The sequence below is a fragment of the Loxodonta africana genome, chromosome 5 (assembly GCF_030014295.1).
Source record: "Loxodonta africana isolate mLoxAfr1 chromosome 5, mLoxAfr1.hap2, whole genome shotgun sequence".
Lineage (NCBI taxonomy): Eukaryota > Metazoa > Chordata > Mammalia > Proboscidea > Elephantidae > Loxodonta > Loxodonta africana.
The window spans coordinates 91,084,726-91,107,147 of NC_087346.1; positions in this window are offsets into that span (position 1 = coordinate 91,084,726).

The window sequence follows — 22,422 nt, forward strand, 5'->3', positions numbered from 1 at the left end:
ATAACAGAGTTTATAAAGAAAACGTTCTACATTTTGCTTTGGTGAGTAGTGTCTGGGGTCTTAAAAGCTTGTGAATGACCATCTAAGATACTCTACCGGTTTCACCCAGCCTGGACCAAGGCAGAATGAAGAAAACCAAAGACACAAGGGAAAGGTTAGTTCAAATGACTCATGGACCACAAGTAATAAGCCTTCACCAGACTGAGTCCAGCACAACTAGAGGGTGTCCGGCTACCACCACTGACTGCTCTAACAGGGATGGCAATAGAGGGTCCAGGACAGAGCTGGAGAAAAAAGTAGAACAAAATTCTAACTCACACACACACACAAAAGACTGGTCTGACAGAGACTAGAGAAACCCCTAGAGTTTGATCCCTGGACACCCTTTTAGCTCAGTAATAAAGTCCCTTCCGAGGTTCAACCTTCAGACAAAGATTAGACAGGCCCAAATAACAAAATAAGACTAAAAGGGCACACCAACCCAGGGGCAAAGACTAGAAGGCAGAAGGCGACAGGAAAGCTTCTATTAGGGAACGCAAGGTCCAGAAGGGGAGAGTGTTGACATGTTGTGTGGTTGGTAACCAATGTCACGAAACAATATGTGTACTAATTGTGTAATGAGAAGTCAGTTTGTTCTGTAAACTTTCATCTAAAGTAAACTAATAAAAATAACATAAAACCCTTAAAAAAGAAGAAGAAATGGCCAGAGAGATTGAAGGAATATAAGGAGTGGATAGATAACTGAAAAAAAAAAAAAAAAGAGAGAGAGAGAAGTTTCAAGTGTGCAGTATGTAGCACGGGGAAATAGTACAGTGATATCAAGTAAGATAAATTATAGAAAATGATCATTTGTGCTTGTAACACAGCTGTTATCGATAACCTTGACAAGGGCAGTGTAATTACACTTAAAGATTTCTGGTTGTGAGTAGTGGATATAGAAAGAATATGTGACTTGGCTGTTGGTGGAATGCTGGAAACAGTGTTATGGAAGATGAAGGAGGACATACGTTTATGGTAGAGTTTCTATTGGGGTTAAGATAAAAAAGATTAGTGTTGGCATGGTGTCATGGTTAAAAGGAATGTTTTCTACTTACATGTGGGAAGTGAATAAATGCTGAGAAGAAAACTGGACTTAATTCTAAGTCTCAGTTTCCCAGTTTTGAATAAATTTCTTTGACATTTATATAATACTTAATCACATGAAAATACAAGCTGTCTATTGAATTTTATAATATGAAAATCTGTCTGTAATATATTTCTTAAAGAGCTCAGCTGCTAACCAAAATGTTGGCAGTTTTAATCCACCAGCCACTCCTTGGAAACCCTATGGGGCAGTTCTACTGTGTCCTATAAGGTTGTTATGAGTCAAAATTGACTCAAAATCAACAGGTTTGAAATATGTTTTTGAGATTACACCCACCCACATGGATTGAATTGTTTCCTCCAAAAATTATTTCTATCAATTTGTCTGGGCCATGATTCTCAGTATTGTTTGATTTTCCAATATGTTGTAAATCCTGCTTCTATGATGTTAATGAAGGAGAATGGGTGGCAGTTGTGTTAGTGAGGCAGGACTCCATCTACAAAATTAGGTTGTGTATTGAGGCAATCTCTTGAGATATAAAACAGAGAAGCAAGCTGAGAGACAGGTGGACCTCATGCCACCAAGGAGGCAGTGCCTGTTGTAAAGAGCATCCTTTGGACCTGAGGTCCCTGTGCTGAGAAGATCCTAGTCTGTGGGAAAATTGATGAGAAGGCTGACAGAGAGAGAAATCCTTTCCCTAGAGCTGACACCCTAAATTTGTACTTTTAGCCTACTTTACTGTGAAGAAATAAATTTCTCTATGTTAAAGCTGTCCTCTTGTGGTATTTCTCTTACAGCAGCACCAGATGATTAAGACATCCAGTCTTTAGTTATCAACATGGTTAGATTCCAGAGATCTGGACACCATGCAAAAATTGGCATATTGTAAAAATGGAGGATGATCACATCAGATCACAAAATGGAGGATGGCTATGTCATTACATAACTGCCAAATTACATCATTATGTAACTGCCAATTTACATAATTACTTAACTGCCAAACCGCTGAGATTCATGGCCCAGTCAAATTGACGTAAAACCTTAGCTATCACAGCCAGCACCACTCTTGCTTTGCAACTCCACGTTCATTACTGGCAGGTATATGTTGCTAATGCACAAAATAATCAGACAGTAGATACTTTACTATTGTTGTATATGTGAAATGTCAGATGAAAAAAGGAAGTCGATAAGAGAGGAGTAGGTATACAACCAAATTGCACCAACTTTAGGATGGCATCAAGCCACTGTGCATCTCTTTCTTGGGAGTATAGCTTACAATTATATATTCTTTCTTGTTAATGAACATTAACTTAGGCACAAGTGAACTTCTAGGAAATTTTGAAAAAAATTAAATGAGTCAAGAAAATATGTCATGATTCTTCTGTTTCTGGCACACAGTTCTAACTTGTCAGCCATAAGGCTAACATAGATAGTAGTTTCATGCTTTTGCTTAGGCAATGATCTGAATACCGATTGTGGATTTTGACTGCAGATGTGAGAAGCAAACCATTTCTAACAGATGTATAATCTGATTAAATATGCAACGCAATGATATTGTCAAAACCTATTAATCACTGTTTCAGGACACATTAGTGCAGGCTTTACTGACAGCTGTGAGGATTGGAATATCTCTTCAGTTGTAGGTTCTGTTGCTCATCCACACCACCCAATGGATCTTAAAGGGAAAAATAACTACAGTAGGCACATGTACAATGCACTTAAAATGCTCGATGGAGACTTTCCCATCATTAGAGAGAGGAGATACACATTTTCTACTCCAATAGGAGTAATAAATAGCTAGAATTTTATCCTAGCTCCATTTCAGTTGTTTTTTTACCCCCAAATTGCAGGAATGGCTTTCTATCATGCTGGGACTAATTCAAAGCTGCAGATACAGAGCTGAATCTCCAGCATGCATATATTAGGATGCAGCTCCATGACTGATGATTGTACAACACGTGCTCACAGATGAATAGTAGCAAAGCCTTTTTCCCCACTGAGAATGTTGACAAGTATTGATTTCTCAACCATTGATACACACAGGTGCTGCAATGTATTTTGGGAAGGTTAGTATCTTAATATTACGATCATCAGCCTTAGATCTGTATTTTTCTCCTTGCTTCACCCTTACTGTTTGGAATTCCTGATACTATTAGGACTAAAGTAACTGTTAACCAACGTAATTCATATTGTTCTCATATTTAATTATGTTGCATGCCAGAATTTTACATCACAGTCTATTGAAAATAGACAAATTATAATCAAAGTTTACCCTTTATCCAATTCTTTCATAGTCATTTCAGAAATATAATGTTTTAGAAATGACCAACATATTAAAAGACCTGGCTACTCAGATGGTATGAGATGAAGAAATATAGCAGTAAGTCTTTGAGCTAGCTAGAAAAATCAAAGGAAGGGGGAATTAAATATATTTCAGATCTTCTCAAACCACACATTAAAGTTGAACTGATGATGATTGATTTGAGAGGATGGAACGTAGTAGTAGTAGTAATTGCATCCATGCTTTCAATTCTCTTAAGGGTAGGAAACTCTGACTTTCTAGCTCTTCTCCCTGCTCATAAATGCTAGTTTTTCATTGTTGTAAAAATATAGATAACACAACATTTGCCATTTCAAAATCTTGTATGTGTACAATTAAGTGACACCAACTGTATCAATCTACTGTGCAATCATCACCAATATATGATGCCAATTTTTCCATCACCATAAACAGAAACTCAGTGTTTCCCAAACACTGGTTCTCCATTCTCCCCTCCCTCTCATTCCCAGTAACCACTATTAAACTTTGCTTTCCGTACATTTGCCTATTCTAGGTATTTCATGGAAACCCTGGTGGTGTAGTGGTTAAGAGATACAGCTGCTAACCAAAAGGTCAGCAGTTCGAATCCACCAGGCACTCCCTGGGAACCTGATGGGGCAGTTCTACTCTGTCTTATAGGGCCACTATGGGTCAGAATTGACTTGATGCCAAGAGTCAGTTAGTCAGGTATTTTATGTAAGTGATATCCTACAATAAGTGTCCTTTTGTGACTGGCTTACTTCACTCAGCGTAAGGTTTTCAAAGTTCATCCATGTCATAACATATATCAGGACTTCATTTCTTTTTATGGCTGAGTAATATTCTAAACCTGGAAGAAGGGATGATCTAAATCATATTAATTGAGTCAAAATGACCGCTTATCCCTAGAATCAGATTTGCTTTTGAAAAATCAGAATATGCTCTTTAATATGTAGATAAAAGTCAAGAATAATAAACCGACAATAAAAGCCACAATATACAGGAAAGTGCATAAATCACCAAAATTGAATACTTGTACATATAGGTGCATATGCTAAAAAAAATTACAGGATTAAATTTTAAGTGGAACTCGGGCCTCTCATCTTCACTGATATTAATTTAGTGTTAAAATTCGTCTATAAATAATAAGTAGCAAGACATAGGATGTATTTGTGGGCAGGTTCACCAGAATAAAATGACAAGCCTTTTTCTCAGAATTATTATGAGTCAGAAAAGCATAAAGTGATCTTAATGCTAAATTAAATGAAATTGTTTTATCAAGTCACTGAATGCACATTTTTAAAATGTAAAATAATTTAGTAGTCTTAATTAAAAACAACACTTTTTGTTCCCAAACTTCTCACTATTAATTCCCATTATTCAAAGACTTCTACCTTTAAAAGCTTAATTTTTATTTCTGGTACTTAATTACATATTCTACATATCATATACAAACTACCATATTTTTTCTTAAATTTTAGATATTATTTGCTAACTTCCTACGGTGGAAGCCCAGAATTTAACTTGCTTATAACTTTTTTTTTTTTTATAACTATCCCACAACCAAGAGTATATTCTCAATCACTGTTCTTATCACAACACAAGCTCAGGCTTCCAGCCCCCCGTCTTCCCAATATCACAGAGTTGGGTTATATAAATAGAGGGAATGTATTATCACGACCATGTAAATGTTATTCACCATGAAGTGTACTGTACTCCCATTGTCTTTCCTGTGTAACTTCTGTTTCTCTGGAGTTATTAATTGCTTTTTTAGTAATCGGTACCATAAACCAAATAAAGCCCCAAACTGGAATTTGAATCTGACTCACAGTGACCCCAAATGTATCAGAGTACAATGGCACTCCATAGAGTTTTTATTAGCTGTGATGATCACCAGGTCTTTCTTTCATGGTGCCTCTGGGTGGGTTCTAATCGCCAATTTTCGTTAGTAGCCGAGTGCAGGCTGTTTGTTCCACTCAGGAAGAATTGCTACTATAGTTGTTATTCATTTCGCTCAAAGCCTCTGAGTAAATGTTGATCACTCGGTATATTTAAACACATCAGCTTTTGGGTAATTCCTTCTATATGCTTATAAATAACCCTCTGGAAGCACTTAACTTCCACTGGATTTAGATGACTAGCTGCTTAGGTTTATCCTGGAAGCTCCTCCACCATCATCCTAGGTATTTCCTTCGCTATTTCTTATGTGTTGAATCTTGTTAAATACCATGTTTCCATTTTCTTGCTTTACTTCATTTAGTGGAGCATATTGTCCAATAGGTCTGGAAAGTGGGTGTATATATATATATATATATATATGTATTATATATATACACACACATACACACATATGTATGTGGGTGCATATATACACATATATATACATCTGGAGAGTGGGTGTATATAAGGAAATGTTATGACATTTTATAAATACAGTGGTGCAGTGGTTAAGAGCTTGGCCCCTAGTCAAAAAGTTGGCAGTTTGAATCCATCAGCCACTCCTTGGAAACCCTGTGGGGCAGTTCTATTCTGTCCTATAGGATGGCTGTGAGTTGGAATCAACATGACGGTAATGGGCAATATATATATAAAATGTCATAACCTGCCCGTATACACACCCACTCTCCAGATCTATTGAACGATATAGTAGTTGCACTAAATGAAGAAGTTAAGCAAAAAGAAAAATGGAAACATGGTATTTAGGAAACAAGATTCAACACACATATATATCTGCAATAAAAATATATATATACACTTTTAGTATTTTTAAATTTTATCATCATTAAAATATGAAAATATGGCTGAATATAGATTTATAGGTTGCCAATCATTTATCCTTTAATTATTGAAGATCTTGTTTAATCTTTCACATTTCGAGAAGCCTAAAGCCATTCTGATTCTTACTGTAGAAGATTTTACAATACTTTGTGAATTGTTTTCTAAAAAGTTATTATGCTGCTGGTAGTTGTTTATTTACATTATTGTTCTGGGAAGTCAATAAAGACTTTAATTCCAGAAATACATGCTCATAAATTGTGGAAAAAATTTTATATTATTTCTTTGATAATTTTCTCCTTTTTTTTTTTTTTAATGTCTATTTTTTTATTTGTATGTTGGACTTTCTGCACTGGTTCTTTAATTTACATTTTAACATTTTCTACAATTTTCCATCTTTGTCTTTTTGTTCTGATTTCTGAAGGAATTACTTCACATCTTCTAACACTTCCATTTACTATTAACATTTTTTAATTTTGATATTACATTTAGGGACACTTTCTTTTTGTCTAAATGTTCTGTCTTTAAGCCATTTTATTTTTTTCAATGATGAATGTCTTTTTTAAAATTTTTTTCTACTCCTTGAATTGCATCTTTTTTTTTTCTTTCATTAATTTTTAATGTTTGCTTTATTAGTCTTTCCCGTTAGAATTTTTATTCAGATTTCTGCTTCTTCTTGACTGACCGTTACTTAAAGAACCTTTGTGTGTGAGTGTGTGTTTGTGTGCGCGTGCGCGTGTGTGTGTTTGGAGGCAGGGAGCAGGGTTGGTGACTATATTAGAATTGCCTAGCACCATCGATTGTAGTACAACCATGTCTCTGAGAGCCCCAGTATCTCTGAGTCCTCTTGTTTTTGGTCTGTCAGCTTGTACTGAGAGGACTAGTTCAATTTCTGCATGTGAGAATTGGGAATAATCTTGGCTTCCAGCATTTTCTACTCTGCAAGGAGAGAGTGGTGCTCTTACTATTTAGCCTGAAGAATTTTGAATATTTCTTCTTATTTTTGTTATGACACTATGACCCTGTTTTAGTCTGGTCAGAATCCTCTGGTTTTCCTTGTTCAGATGGCAAATATCCAGCCTTCTTTTGGTGATGGATGGGGTGGATGCATACAGTCAAGGGTTGGGAAAGACTAGAGATGTAACTGCTTCTTCTATGGACTTTCGTCCAATCGCCTTGTTTCCAGCACCACACAATTCTGCTTTCAATCACCCTGGTAAGACCAAGTCCTTAATGTTGAAGGTTACTGTAGCATAGATCAGCTTTTCCTCAGGTTGTCAGTCACGGAATGCACATCACTTTCCAGTCTTTTAAGTCAGCTTATCCATTTGTTTTCCAGAATCTGTGCTTTGAGTGATCTCTCTGATCAGTTATTGTCCTTTCTTTCATTCTCTTTGTCTTTTGATTTATGCCTTTTATTTTGTCATTGTGATTTCACGGTGATGTTAGAAAAGATTGCTGGTAAAGATGTGCATCCACTCTGCCACGTTTAACCTGGCACCACAATGGTTTTGTTTCATTATATTTTGGTTATGACAAGTATCGGTCATTGGGATAAGAGGATGGGAGCTAAATACTACTGAAAATACTTGATTAAATAAGAGGATCCTTTATTTACTTCTTCTTGAAAGGGAAGTTTTTATTAGACACTTTTATAAAACCAATTCATAGTTCTTTCACATTCTCCTGAAGTTAGCTTCTTGAATGACAGAAATCATGAGAAATAGCAGGAATGAGGTTTAAAAAGGAGGGTTATCAGCATTTATAAGTTTTGAAAGATACTGAGAACGTTTCGTTTATTATAGTTTCATTTCTCTCTTTTCCTATTGTCTAGCTAAGCTCTGAGGTCACAAAGAAAGACACGACCTATGCACAGGTATTCGATAAAACAACACTTTGCTCACATACAGAGCAAGATCAGCTTTAATAGTGGGTGCCGTTTCCCCATGGTCAGCGGGTCACTCCCTGCAGCATTCTGGACTGGTGTCTGAAAGCACTCCTCTTATGTTGTAGTTGAAGGACCCCTTCCCTCTCTCTGGAGAACATTTATAAAAATCGTGTTGGCCAGGTATAAGTGGTCAGGCAGGGTTTCAGAAGCCAACAGAAGATAACCATACAGTGGTTAATGAAGTCAAAAGTTTGTTCTTTATAAAAACTAATAAAAATTGATAAGTTCCTGGAATTACAAATCAAGAAGAATGAAAACATATATCTTATTGATTGTAGGATAAAAAGTAAAGGACATCACTATAAATATTAAAAAAAAAAAATATTTGAAAGATAATGAGCAACTTTCTTCTATAGGTCAATCTTGGAAAGTATAAACAAATTAAAGGTAGATATTTTTTTTATTCATAGTAAAAATAAATCAGTTATTTTACGAATAGATATGGAGAGGTTGGGCATAAATATCCAGGAGTTTTAAAAATATGGTTTAATTGATAAGAATTTCTTTGCATGTAGGTTTTCAATATTTTTGTAAAGATATAATCTTATTTTTCTTTATTTCACAGCCATAAAGATGAAAAAGTGGTAGTTATACCAGAATAATTCTACTTTTACAAAGCTGGGATTCTATGATCTGAAAATGCACACAGAATGGTAATGACTGCTGGAGGAGTTGGATACTGGTCAACCACATGGTTGCTCTATGCCTATTTGCCGCACCCCCAATATAAACCTTGAACACCAAGGTTCGGTCAAACTTTCCTGGTTAGCAATATGTATTGCAAAACACCATTGCTGGTGTTGATTACTGTCCATTCAATTCCACTGGGAGAGGGCAATTAGAAGTATGTGCCTGCTCTCTCCAGGACTCTGCACTATGTGTGATTTTTCTTTACTGATTTTAATCACTTTAATCTGCATTGTTTCATTGTAAAGAACCATAACTATGAGTATCACACAACATTTCTATGTTCTGTGACTCTTTCTAGCAAATCATTGAACTTGATGATAGTCTTGGAGTTGTCAGACACAGTCTGAGAAAAATACCTTTCAAAATGATCATATGAAGGAGACAAAATGTGTAAGAAAAGAATGAACAATGGGAAAGCCTCCAGGGACATCAAGGCAAAGCTGCTAGCACAATAGAGATTCATTCAGAAGCAATTTCTAAAGTTTTTACAGTTTGTTTGAGTCCTGCCTTATTGGTGGCAAGGATATGATACAATTAAATTTCAGATTTTTAAAAAAGTCAAATTTACTCAGATTGTAAATATAAGGTTCAAGTTCCTGTTGTATATGGCTTAATGTATAAGGGGGAGAGGAATGGTGTTTAGCTTAGTTTGCCTGGGTCCTGATTCAGACTTCTCCACTTACTGGTTGTGACTCCTTTAGCAAATTAGACTCAACTCCCAGGACTTCAGCTTCCCATATCTGTAAAATGGTCATACAAATCACGCTAACTTCATAATTTATGGAGATTATTAAGTTAATGCACGTAAAATGCATAACCAGTGCAGATTAAGGACTCAAGAAATGTGTTTATTAGCCATCCCACTGGGCATTAATAAATTTATAGAATTGCAAAGAATTGAATTGCTATGTTGTTATAAAATAATCCCATAGAGAAATATTCACTCCTAATTTAAACACATGAAATTAACATTATCTCCTTCTGTTATTTTGTTTTGCATTTGTGAAGAACCATTGTTGATAATTATAAAAGCATTACTTTAGGCACTATTTGCAGGGTTTTTGTGGCCCTTTATTTACTAATATGAATCACTAAGTATTCCACATTTATTTTAAAATACTTTCTTTAAAAGTATGTTTAAACCATAAAAAAAAAAAAAATCTACACTTGTAAAGCACCAGCAATGACTTTTTTACCTCTCTCCTTCCATATATTAAGTGATTTAGAGCATCATCACTTATGGTCTTCACAGTCTCTTAGGGGAAAAAAAACAAAAAACATACAAAAAAAAAAAAAACTACTCTATGTTCAAGATAAGGCTCTTAAAATATGTCCAAAAGAGTGAAGAAGCACAAAACAGTGCCTTCGCCCTCATCCTGCCACTGCAATGGCTAAGAAAATCCACTCTCAAATAAGGACACAGTTCTTTGCAAATCTTCTGTGGTTTTTGGAGTAGGGATGATCTTCATTCCTTCTGTGAAACTTTGCTAGACCAAAAGCAATAATGCCAAATTCTCTGTTGAATAGAGTTTGAGAATGAGTATAAAAGGAAATATGCAGATAATGAAGACACGATTTTATACCTGAGAGAAAGAAATGACTCATGTTTTTAGTGCCATGGATCCAAAGGTTTCTTCTTCAGTAAATGGTAGAAGGCTGTGGCTCATATCAACAACTTGGAACTTGCCCTAGACAATTCCCTGTTCTTCACCATTCTCTGGTTAAATCAAATCACAAATTCTAGTTAGCTGTATCACATACATATTTCTCAAATATATCTAATTTCCTCACTTGAGTTAGTACCAACAGAGTATAAGCCACATCCTTCTTTTCCCTGGGCAACAGTGATCTCTTCATACTTACTTTTGTCCCTTTCTAACCATTTGTGCAAAAGGCAATGAGAGAAAGTTTATAAATGATAAGATGATTATGTCTCCTCCCTGATTAAAACCTTTCCATGGATTTTGTTGAACTCATGGGGACCTTAAGTGTAACAAAAGGGAATATTTCCTTGGTCCTGCGCTATCGCCATGATTTTTGATATGTTTGCTGAGGCTATTGTGTCAATTCACCTCATTAAGCATTTTCCTAGTTTTTACTGACCTTTTATTTTACGAAATTTGATGTCCTTTTCTAACTATTGGACTTTCCTGATGACTTGTCCAAAGTAAGCAAGACAAATTCTTGTCATCCTTGCTTCTAAAAAGCATTCTGGTTGTATTTCTTTGGGTGCAATTAAAAAAAAAAAAAAATCTATTGCCATTGAGTCAATCCCAACTCATGACAACCCCCACTATTTATTGGGCAAAATCTGAAAACTATAAAACATACACAAGACCCCACATTTGCTCATTGCCACTTAACTTTAAAGCCCATGTACCAAGATTCTTGGTATTATTACATGCTAGCCACACTGACCTCCTTTCATTGTTTGAAATATGCTAAGTTTCATTTCCCATAGGGCCTTTTCGATGTATGTTCCGTCCTCTGGAATGCTGTTCACAAAATTTACCCTTCAGCTGCCTACTTCTTGCTCATTCTTCAGATCTAGGCAGAAAAGTAATTTATTTAGAAGAACTTTCTCTTGATGGACGTAAAAAATCTGGATCCTGTTTTCATCTTTTTTATTGTGCATGGTACTTTCCCTTTATGTCATCTACATTCAAATTTTTTGTTTAAAGTTTGTCTCACCTGGTAGATTATAAACCCATTGCTGTACAGTCAACTCTGACCACAGGACAAAAATGTGGCAGTCTGCTTCCATAAAGATTTACAGCCTTGGAAATCCTATGGGACAGTTCTACTCTGTCCCATACAGCATTGCTCATGAGATGGAATTGACTCAATGGCAAGAGGTTTGGTTTTTGTTTTTGGTAGATTACATTATCTGTGAGTTCAAGGAATCTGCCTTGTCAACAACAAACTATATAGCACATAAGAAATGCTCAAGTAATATTCATTATATGATTGAATAGTAAAATTAATCAAGACAGATAATAGAAAACTAAGGGGAAAATTGTCAGCTGATCATGGGATGTACGTATCTCTGAATATAAATCTCTCCTCTTCTAATCCATAAAAAAAAAAAAATTTTTTTTTTTTTTACTGGGATCTAATTTGATCTATTGCTTTATGTTTTTGACAAATTTCATTTATTTTTCCCAAATAAACAGAAAAATGATTTTAAACAAGCTTTAGATATATTCTGTTAAGAAATTAATAAAAAGATTTATAGAAAATACAGAACTCTTGTAATAAACACATGGAGAATTTTCAGTCTAAACTAACATCCTACTTGTAATTCATTTTTTATCTTTGTTCAAACTTTACTAAGATAAAAACCTAGAAAAAAAGATGAAATTTATATTCACATCAAAAATCAAGTGAGTAACCGATACATATTTAGTATCTATATGGAGATTCCTCTAATTACAATATTAATGATATTTCAATGAAGCCACATTTGACAGTTAACTTATTTTTGTACTTGAAACAGAGTAAATTATGGTTGGAAAAATTAGAATTATCACCAACTCAAAACTGAGTAGCTTTCTCTAATACAGACATATTATTTCTTAAGGTGAACATAGGAATTTTCATTCTCAGTGTGTTCAACAACATATATTTTGAGATTTAAATTATTACAACACGGTTTTGTTATATAGAGCTATACACTTGGGGATATATTGTATTTACAGCTAGGCTATATGAAAAGAATGGGGCCTCAGGATTGGAAGAAGACTCATTAACAATCTGCAATATGTAGATGACACAACCTTGCTAGCTGAAAGAGAAGAGGACTTGAAGCACTTACCAATGAAGATTGAAGATTACAGCCTTCAGTATGGATTACACCTCAACATCAAGAAAACAAAAGTCCTCACAATTGGACCAATAAGCAATACCACAATAAATGCAGAAAATATTAAGTTGTCAAGGATTTCATTTTACTTGGATTCACAATCAACACCATGGAAGCAGTAGCCAAGAAATAAAACAATATATTGCATTGGACATACGTGCTTCAAAAGACCTCTTTAAAATTCTGAAAAGTGAAGAAGTCACTTTGAGGACTAAGGCATGCCTAACCCAAGCCATGATATTTTCAATCACCTCCTATGCATGCAAAAGCAGGACAATGAATAAGGAAGATCAAAGAAAAAACAATGTCTTTGAATTATGGTGTTTCTGAAGAATATTGAATATATCTTGGACTACCAAAAGAATGAACACATCTGTCTTGGAAGAAATACAGCCAAAGAGTTCTTTGGAAGCAAGGATGATAAGAATTCATCACAGATACTTTGAACATGTCATCAAGAGGGACCAGTCCCTGGAGAAAGACATCACGCTTGGTAAGGTAGAGGGTTAGTGACCCTAGATGAGATGGATTGACACAGTGGCTGCAATAATGGGCTCAAGTATAGCAACAATTGTGCAGTTAGTGCAGGACTGGGCAATGTTTTGTTCTGTCGTACATAGGGTCCCTATGAGTTAGAACCAACTTGAGGTCACCTAGCAACAATAACAAAATATATGTTGTAAATTCTAACCTCTATACCTGTGGGGAAGGAACTCTAGTGGCATACTAGTTAAGTGCTCAGCTATTAATCAAAGTGCTGACAATTCATGCCCACCAGCAGCTCTCTGGGAGAAAGACGTGGTAGTCTGATCCTATAAAGATTACAGCCTTGAAAACCCTACTCTGTTCTACAGGGTGGCTATGAGTCAGAGTTGACTTGATGGCCAAGAGTTTGTCTAGTTTTGTTTTTTATCTGTTTGTTTATAGCTGTGGATATAATCCCATTTGGGAATAGTGGATTTTTCTTGGGTTAATAAAGCCCTATCAGTGTAGGATGTGTCTTAAGCCAATCACTTTTGTGATATAAAAGAGCTGATTATGCACAGAAGAAATCAGACACAGGGAAAGGACCTACAACATGTGAAGGCAACGGAGGCAAACAGTCTATAAATCCAGGAAATCCAAGTTTGGTCAGCTAGGGAAACAGAGAGAAGGATTTTTCCCCTAGAGGTGACCGACAGAGAGCCTTCCTCTAAAGCCAGTGCCCTGAACTTGTACCTCTAGCTCCTAAACTGTAAGAAAATAAGTTTCTGTCTAAGTCATCCACTTGTGATATTATTGATATAGTAGCACTAAGAAAACTAAGACACATGCCCAATTTCTTTTCCTACTATTGTATCACAGAAACCTTATTCAAATAGTCACTGAGTCCAAGGGTAGAGAAACCAGAAACATTAATATAATGCATTAAAAAAAATTGAAATACATGTTTTTCTATCAGAATTTTATCTTGGCTGCTATTTTTAATAGTTGTGGGACCTTGGACAAATATCTCAACTACTCTATATTCATTGTATGTTGTTCTGTAAGACACACTTGCTTTGAAGGTATGCATTTCCATCTTCTTAATCTGTAAACTTGAAGTGTGAGGCATATCTTTTCATCTTTGAGTTTCTGTGACTTAGTAGAGTAAATGGCATAGAAAATAATTGTTGTGGAAATTGATTAATAAATGCCCATTTTAATATTATAAAGAATATATTTGAAACATGAGTAGGCCCTATGAAAATAGTAAAAGCTCCAAAAGGAAAAGGAACACAAAGAAATCATTGCTTAGTCTGAGATAGGTTGACTTAGCCTGACTTTCTCAGAAAGCAGAGCCATATACATGGAGCAATGTTCATTGCTTTATGAGAGTGCAGTCCAACAACTGAAGGATGAAAAACATGAAGCATGAGGGAAGAAGGCCAATGAAAAGATAAATTATCAAGCTGTCCTCTGCCGCTAAACAGGTGGTTGTTGATCTGTATGATTGTGCCCTTGAGGAACCATATAAAATAGGTCTTATAACTGTCTATAAAAGATAGAAAGAAGAATTTATCCAGCAAGTTCCATATCATGTTGGTCAATGTCAGCTCTTGGGTTTTTAACTCTCCTCTTCTTTCAGAGATGTGTATGTTTTTGCTACCCGTGCATGAGATAACCTCTCTGTTAACAAGGACAACGTGTTTTGTGGACAGCATCAACAGTGTTGTTCACAGTCTGGAGATAACAGGTGAATGTGGGAGCCACAGGTGATGATGAGATCAGTAAATATTCCCTCAGAGATGGGGCAAGCAAAAGGTGAAGTTGAGAGGATCAGTAGTAGTCATAAGAGCAGCACTATTTTACAATAACAAAAAGGTGGAAACAATCTACATGCCAATCAAAAGACAAATGTATAAACAACATGTGGTACATACACAAAATGGAATACTAGTCAGCCAGTAGGAGAAATGAAGTCTTGATACATGTTATAATGTGGATGAAGCTAGAAGACATTATGGCGAGTGAAATAAGTCAATCACAAAAGGACAAACATTATATAACCTCACTTATATAAAAATACTGACTCATAGTGACCCTATAGGACAGAGTAGAACTGCCCCATAGGATTTCCAAGGAGCAGTTGGTGGATTGAAACCACTCCCCTTTTGGTCAACAGCTGATCTCTTAGCCATTATGCTAACAGGGCTCTGTAATAAAAAAATGCAAGAAAAGGCAAATGTATAGAGACCAAAGTCTATTAGTGGTTACCAGGGGCAGGAGGGAGAGGGAAATGGGGGTTATTGCTTGTGGAGTACTGAGTTTTGGTTTACAGTGATGAAAAATCACATTGATTAAGGGTAGGGTTGCACAGCTGAATGTTGTAAGTGTTGTCAATAAGTTGTACACATTTAAAAAGAGGAATTGGCAAAAGTTATGTGAATGATATATTTAAAACAGTGAAACAAAAAAAAAAAAAAAAGAAAGTAGCTGCTGAGGCTGCTTGTGTACAACCAAACACTTCATGGGATTTTGTTTCTTGGTTTGGAGGTTTAGGGACAAGGATTCAATACCCTAATTAATTGGCATAATAACATGTTCATTGTTTCTGGTCTAGTTCCTAGTTTATTCAGTAGTGCTTGAGGTGTAAAAGCATGCAAGTTGCAACAACTGGTCTCTATTTTCCTGGAGCAACAGAGGAAGAAGGAGAGTCAAGAATAGGAGGAGGAAATGGAATGTGTGGCTAATTGCCTTCATGAACAACTGCCTTCTTTGCCATGAGACCAGAAGAACTGGACGGTGCAGGGCTACCACTACTGAACATTTTGATCAAAGATTCCATAGAGGATTTCTGATCAAAAGAGAGAAAACACAGAACAGAATTTCAAGTTTTCATGGACTCCAGACTTTTTGGAGTCATGGAGTTTGGATGAAGCCCCAAAACTATTTCCAGGAGATAGTCTTCAAACCTTAAACCAAAAATATCCCCTGAAGTCTTCTTAAAATCAAAAAATAGCTTAGCTTAATTAGTGAAAAAAGGTCTGCCTTGAGCATTACGTTCTTTTAAGTTCTATCTACATGGAATGGAAAAAGCGACAGCAATTTGAAAGGTTAGTTAAGAGCATATAGTGAGTTTATGTCAATTAAAAAAAAACCTGTTGCCGTCAAGCTGATTCAGACTCGTAGTGACCCTATAGGACTATGTAGACCCGCCCTATAGGGTTTCCAAGGAGTGCCTTGTAGATTCAAACTGCCAACCTTTTGGTTAGCAGCTGTAGCTCTTAACTACTGCCCCACCAGTTTCTTTATGTCAGTCAGGGAGGAAAAACTCACAAATGGTTGCACAACTCAAAGAATGTAATCAATACCACTGAATTATACATGTAGAAAATGTTGAATTGGTGTATGCTTTGCTATGTATATTCTAAACAAAAACCACAAGAATTAAATTAATATAAATTACAAAAAAGAGGCATTTTTACATGAGACTATTAAAAGACAAGAAAGGGATAACCAAATTTCCCTTTGATAAGTTAACATCCCACCACATGTCTGTGAGTTTGTCATGTTATGGTGGCTTGCACGTTGCTGTGATACTGTAAGTTTTGCACTGGTATTTAATACACCAGCAGGGTCATCCATGGTGGACAGGTTTCAGTGGAGCTTCCAGACTAAGACACACTTGAAAGAAGGATCTGGCAGTCTACTTCTGGAAAAAAAAAAAAAAAAAAAATTGCTAGTGAAAACATTATGAATACCAGCAGAACAGTGTCTGATATAGTGCCAGAATGTGAGCCCCTCATGTTTGAAAGTCACTTAAAATATGACTGGGGAAGAGCTGCCTCCTCAAAGTAGAGTAGATATTCATCACGTGAATGGAGTCAAACATTTGGGAACTTCATTTGCTGACGTGGTACAACTCAAAATGAGAAGAATCAGCTATAAATATCCATTAATAGCCGGAAATGGAATGTACAAAGTTTGAATCCAGGAAAACTGCAAGTGGTCAAAATGAAATGGAACCCATAAAGACTGATGTCCTAAGCATTAGTAAACTGAAATGGACACTGGACATTTTGAATCAGACAGTCTTATGGTCTGTTATGTCAGGAATGATAGATTGAAGAGGAATGATGTCATATTCATTGTCAAAAAGAACATTTCAAGATCTATCCTGAAGTGCAACGTTGTCAATAATAGGTAATATCCATATGCCTACAAGGAAGACCAGCTAATCCACTACTATTCAAATTTAAGTGCCAACTATAAAGGCCAAGATGAAGAAACTGAAGATTTTTACCAACTTCTGTAGTCTGAAATTGATCAAACAAGCAATCAAGACACATTTCTAATTTCTGGTGATTGGAATGTGAAAGTTGAAAACAAAGAAGGATTGGGAGTTGGAAAATATGGTATTGGTGATAGAAAAGATGCCAGAAATTGCATCACAAAATTTTACAAGAATGAAAAATTTTTCATTGCAAATACTTTTTTCAACAACATAAATGACGACTATACACTTAGACCTCACCTGATAAAATGCATGGGAATCCAATACACTACATCTTTGGAAAGAGATAATGGAAAATCTCAACATCATCAATCAGAACAAGGCAAAGGGCTGACTGTAGAACAGACCATCAATTATTCCTATGCAAGTTCAAGCTGGAGTTGAAGAAAATTAGAACAAGTCCATGAGAGCCAAAGTATGAACTTGAATACATCCCACCTAAATTTAGAGACCATCTCAAGAATAGATTTCATGCAATGAATACTAATGACTGAAGACCAGGCAAGCTGTGGAATGACATCAAAGATATCATACATGAACAAAGCAAGAGGTCATTAAAAAGACAGGAAACAAAGAAAAGACGAAAATGAACGTCAGAAGAGACTTTGAAGCTTACTCTTGGACATCAAGTAGCTAAAGAGAAAGGAAAAAATGAAGAAGTAAAAAGCTGGAAAAAAGATTTCAAAGGGCAGTTCGAGGAGGCAAAGTATTATAATGAAATGTGCAAAGACCTGGAGATAGAACACCAAAAGGGATGAATACGCTGTGCATTTCTCAAACTGAAATAACTAAAGAAAAAATTCAAGCCTCAAGTTGTTATACTGAAGGATTCTATGGGGCAAACAGGAGCATCAACAGAATATGGAAAGAATACACTCAGTCACTACACCAGAAAGAATTGGTCAACCTTCAACCACTTCAGGATGTAGCATATGGTCAACAACCAATGATATTGAAAGAAGTCCAAGCTGCTCTGAAGGCACTGGCAAAAAACAAGGCTCCAGAAATTGACAAAACACCACCTAAGATGTTTCAACAAACGAGGCAATGCTGGAGGGGCTCCCTTGTCTATGCCAAGAAATTTAGAAGACAGCTACCAGGGCAAACAATAGGAAGAGATCTATATTTGTGCCCATTCCAAAGACAGATGATCCAACAAGATGCAGAAATTACTGAACTATATCATTAATATTACACACAAAATTTTGCTGATGACCATTTAAAAGCAGTTGCAGCAAGACCTTGACAGGGAACTTTTACTGCCAGAAATTCAAGCTGGATTCAGAACAGGACTTGAAACTGATGCTAGACGAATCATGGCTGAAAGCTGAGAACACCAGAAAGATGTATATCTGTGTTTTATTGACTATGCAAATGCATTCAACTGTGTATATCATAACAAATTGTGGGTAACACTGTGAAGAATGGAAATTCCAAACCAAAAAACCCAGTGCCGTTGAGTTAATTCTGACTCATAGCAACCCTATAGGACAGAATAGAACTGCCCCATAGAGTTTCCAAGGAGCGCCTGGCGGATTTGAACTGCTGACCCTTTGGTTAGCAGCTGTAGTACTTAACCACTGCGCCACCAGGGTTTCCATGGAAATTCCAGAACACTTAATTGTGCCCATGAAGAACTTGCACATAGACAGCAGGCAGTCATTCTAACAGGACAAGGGGATACTTCATGGTTTAAAGTCAAGAAAGGTGGGTGTAAATGTTGTATCCTTTCACCATACTTGTTCCAACTGTATGCTGAGCAAATAATCTGAGAAACTGGTCTGTATGAAGAAGTACAGGACACCAGGATTGGAAGAACACTCTTTAACAACCTGCGATATGCAGAGAACACAAATATTGCTTGCTGAAAGTGAAGAGGACTTGAAGCATTTACCAATGAAGATCAAAGACCACAGCCTTCAGTATGGCTTACACCTCAACATAAAGAAAATAAAAATCCTCACAACTAGACCAATAAGCAACATCATAATAGACAAAGATAATATTGAAACTGACAAGGATTTTACTTTACTTGGATCCACAATCAACACCCATGGAAGCAGCAATCAAGAAATCAATCAAGGTATTACACTGGACAAATCTACTTCAAAAGACCTCTTTGAAGAGTTAAAAAGCAAAGAGGTCACTTTAAGAACTAAGATGCACCTGACCCAAGCCATGTTGTTTTTAATCGCCTCATATGCATGGAAAGATGGGCAACTAATAAGGAAGACCAAAGAAGAATTGGTGCCTTTGAATTATGGTGTTTGCAAAGAATATTGAATATACTATGGACTGCCAAAAAATGAATAACCTGTCTTGGAAGAAGTACAGCCAGAATCCTCATTAGAAGTTAGGATGGCAAGACTGCATCTCACATACTTTGAACATGTTATCAGGAGGGAACAGTCCCTGGAGAAGGACATCATTCTTGGTAAAGTTAAAGGCCAACGAAAAAGAGGAAGATCCTCAAGGAGTTGGATTGACACAGTGGCTACAACAATAGGCTCAAGCCTAACAATGATTGTGAGGATGTGGCAGGACCAGGCAGTGTTTCGTTCCGTTGTACAGAGGGATGCTATGAGTCAGAACCAACTCAAGAACACCTACCAACAACAACAAGCTAACATTAATTTGTTAGTTCATTCATTTAATTTAACAAACATCGATTGGCTCTCCAAATTGTTTCAGACAATGCTTGACAACAGGTAGATGAGTTGTTGAGCAACATGTCAAGAATTTTTTTAATTTTATTTGAGGGAGAAACTATGCTTTGAACAATGGTTATAAGTCAATCATAATTAAAGAAGACCTGTAGGAAAAGGGAAAAAAAGAAAAGAAAACCTAACCAAACCTATTGCCATTGATTCAGACTCATAGCAACCCTATAGGACAAAGTAGAACTGCCCCATAGGGTTTGTAATGATTTGAATTGCTGACCTTTTGGTTAGCAGACTAGCTCTTAACCACTGCACCACCAGGCCTCTGGGTAGAAAAGGGAACACATTTTAAAATGAAGAACGAGTGTTTATACCTTTTAGAATAAGTATCAATAATAATTGTTGCTGTTGTTTGACAACTTCCAAGTTTCCTAGATTTATACTTAGTACATTCCACATTCTGATTATTAATGGTTATTTGCAGCTCTTTCTTCTCATTTTGATTCATGCCACATCATCAGAAGAAGGTCCCAAAAGCTCGACTCCATCCACTTCATTAAAGTCGACTCTACTTTGAGGAGGCGGCTCTTCCCCAGTTGTATTTTGAGTGCCTTTCAACCTGAGGGGCTCAGCTTTTGGCTCTATGTCAGACAATGCTCCACGGCTGTTAATAAGATTCTCACTGGCCAGTTTTTTTCAGAAGTATACTGGCAAGTTCTTCCTCCCAGTCTTGGTCTGGAAGCTCCACTGAAAACTGTCCACCGTAGGTGACTCTGCTGGTATTTGAAATTCCAGTGGCATAGCCTCCAGCATCACAGCAGCAATCAAGCCACCATAGTATGACAAACTGGCAGAAGAGTGGTGGATCAATAATGATAGCAAAATTAATATTCTGAATAGCCTAGAGACACAGCAAAAGTCCCAGAAAGATTGAAATGACAGTGATTCACCGAGAAATACCAAAGAATGTGTGAGCTTTTATGTGCAGGTGTCAAACAATGCTAGAGGAATGAAATCAAACAATGTTTCTTTCTTTTGCAATAAAACTCCTACCAGTAAAACAGCAATCACTAATTTCAAATTAAAAACAACACATAAGGTAGAACATTGAGGTTGCTGTTAGATACAGCAGGCATTGAAAGCTATTTTAAGATACTTGCTGTATCAAATAATTTGTTTTTAATTAACTTCCGGTGGACCTGGTCTATAACCTATTTTGATAGCTGTATTTATGTAACTTTAATTTAGGAGGAAGTAAATTATTTAACTATCTCTATATTTGGATATTATATTTGGATAAGTGAGATACAAAATGAGTTCTGTTTTACATATACGAAATGGAAAAAGCATCAAGACTTGAAATACTTTCTCAGCAGGATGCAAATGTTAAATAGCAGAGGGACCGAAATAGATTTGGCATACAGAGGGCACAGAATTCATCTAAATCATTCAGCTGATAGAGTCTGAACAGAAAACTGAAGTGGTAAAAATCAGCCTATATATTGTACTATCAAAATGGGAGGAAATTTGGAGTTATCCTATGGATTTTAAAGAATTTCTTACATTCCTGATTTCAATGTATATGCTGTAGTTAACGTAATTAGCCCTTGTTTCTTCCAGCTTACTGCTTGTAAACTATTTCAGTAGGGCTAATACATAAATTAGAAAAATGTGTTAACAAATGCAAAGAATCACAGATAAGATTTCCCACTTCCCTCTTCTTCTTTTTTTTTTTTTTTTCCTCCATTAAATATCTTGGTAAGATAATGAGGACAATACAAGCAATATATCTACAAGAAGAGTCCGTTTTTGCTTTTATGTGTCTCTCCATAGCCAAACTGAGGTTCTACCTTATGTGAAATGCATACACTATTCCCAGTTCAATTTCAGTAAATGAGATCCTATCATGTGGGCACCATACACTACTTTAGCACGCTTTCATTTGACAGATGGTCACTGTTTAGGAGCCCATTTTTCCCTTGTTCTGACTGTACTTAGGAGATGAATTTCCCCTTAAATGTTAGAGTTAACATCAGCAAACTTTTAAATATACATAGCAACATATGCAACCCAGTGATGGTCCATCTTTTTGAGACTCAAGAGCACAGTCTGACAAAAATGATTAAACATGTATTGACACCTTATGTGCATAGAAATATATTTTTATTGCTCTCATGTGGAAAGTACAAGTTGCAGCATACAAGATCTATTTAAGTTATTCAAAAATTTGTTGCTGTTCTTGACAATTTATATTGTAATGCAACACTCAGCAATAACAGAATTTGAAAACTTAAATGTGATTTCACATCTTTATAGAATAAAAAAACGCAGTTTGTAGACACAAAGTC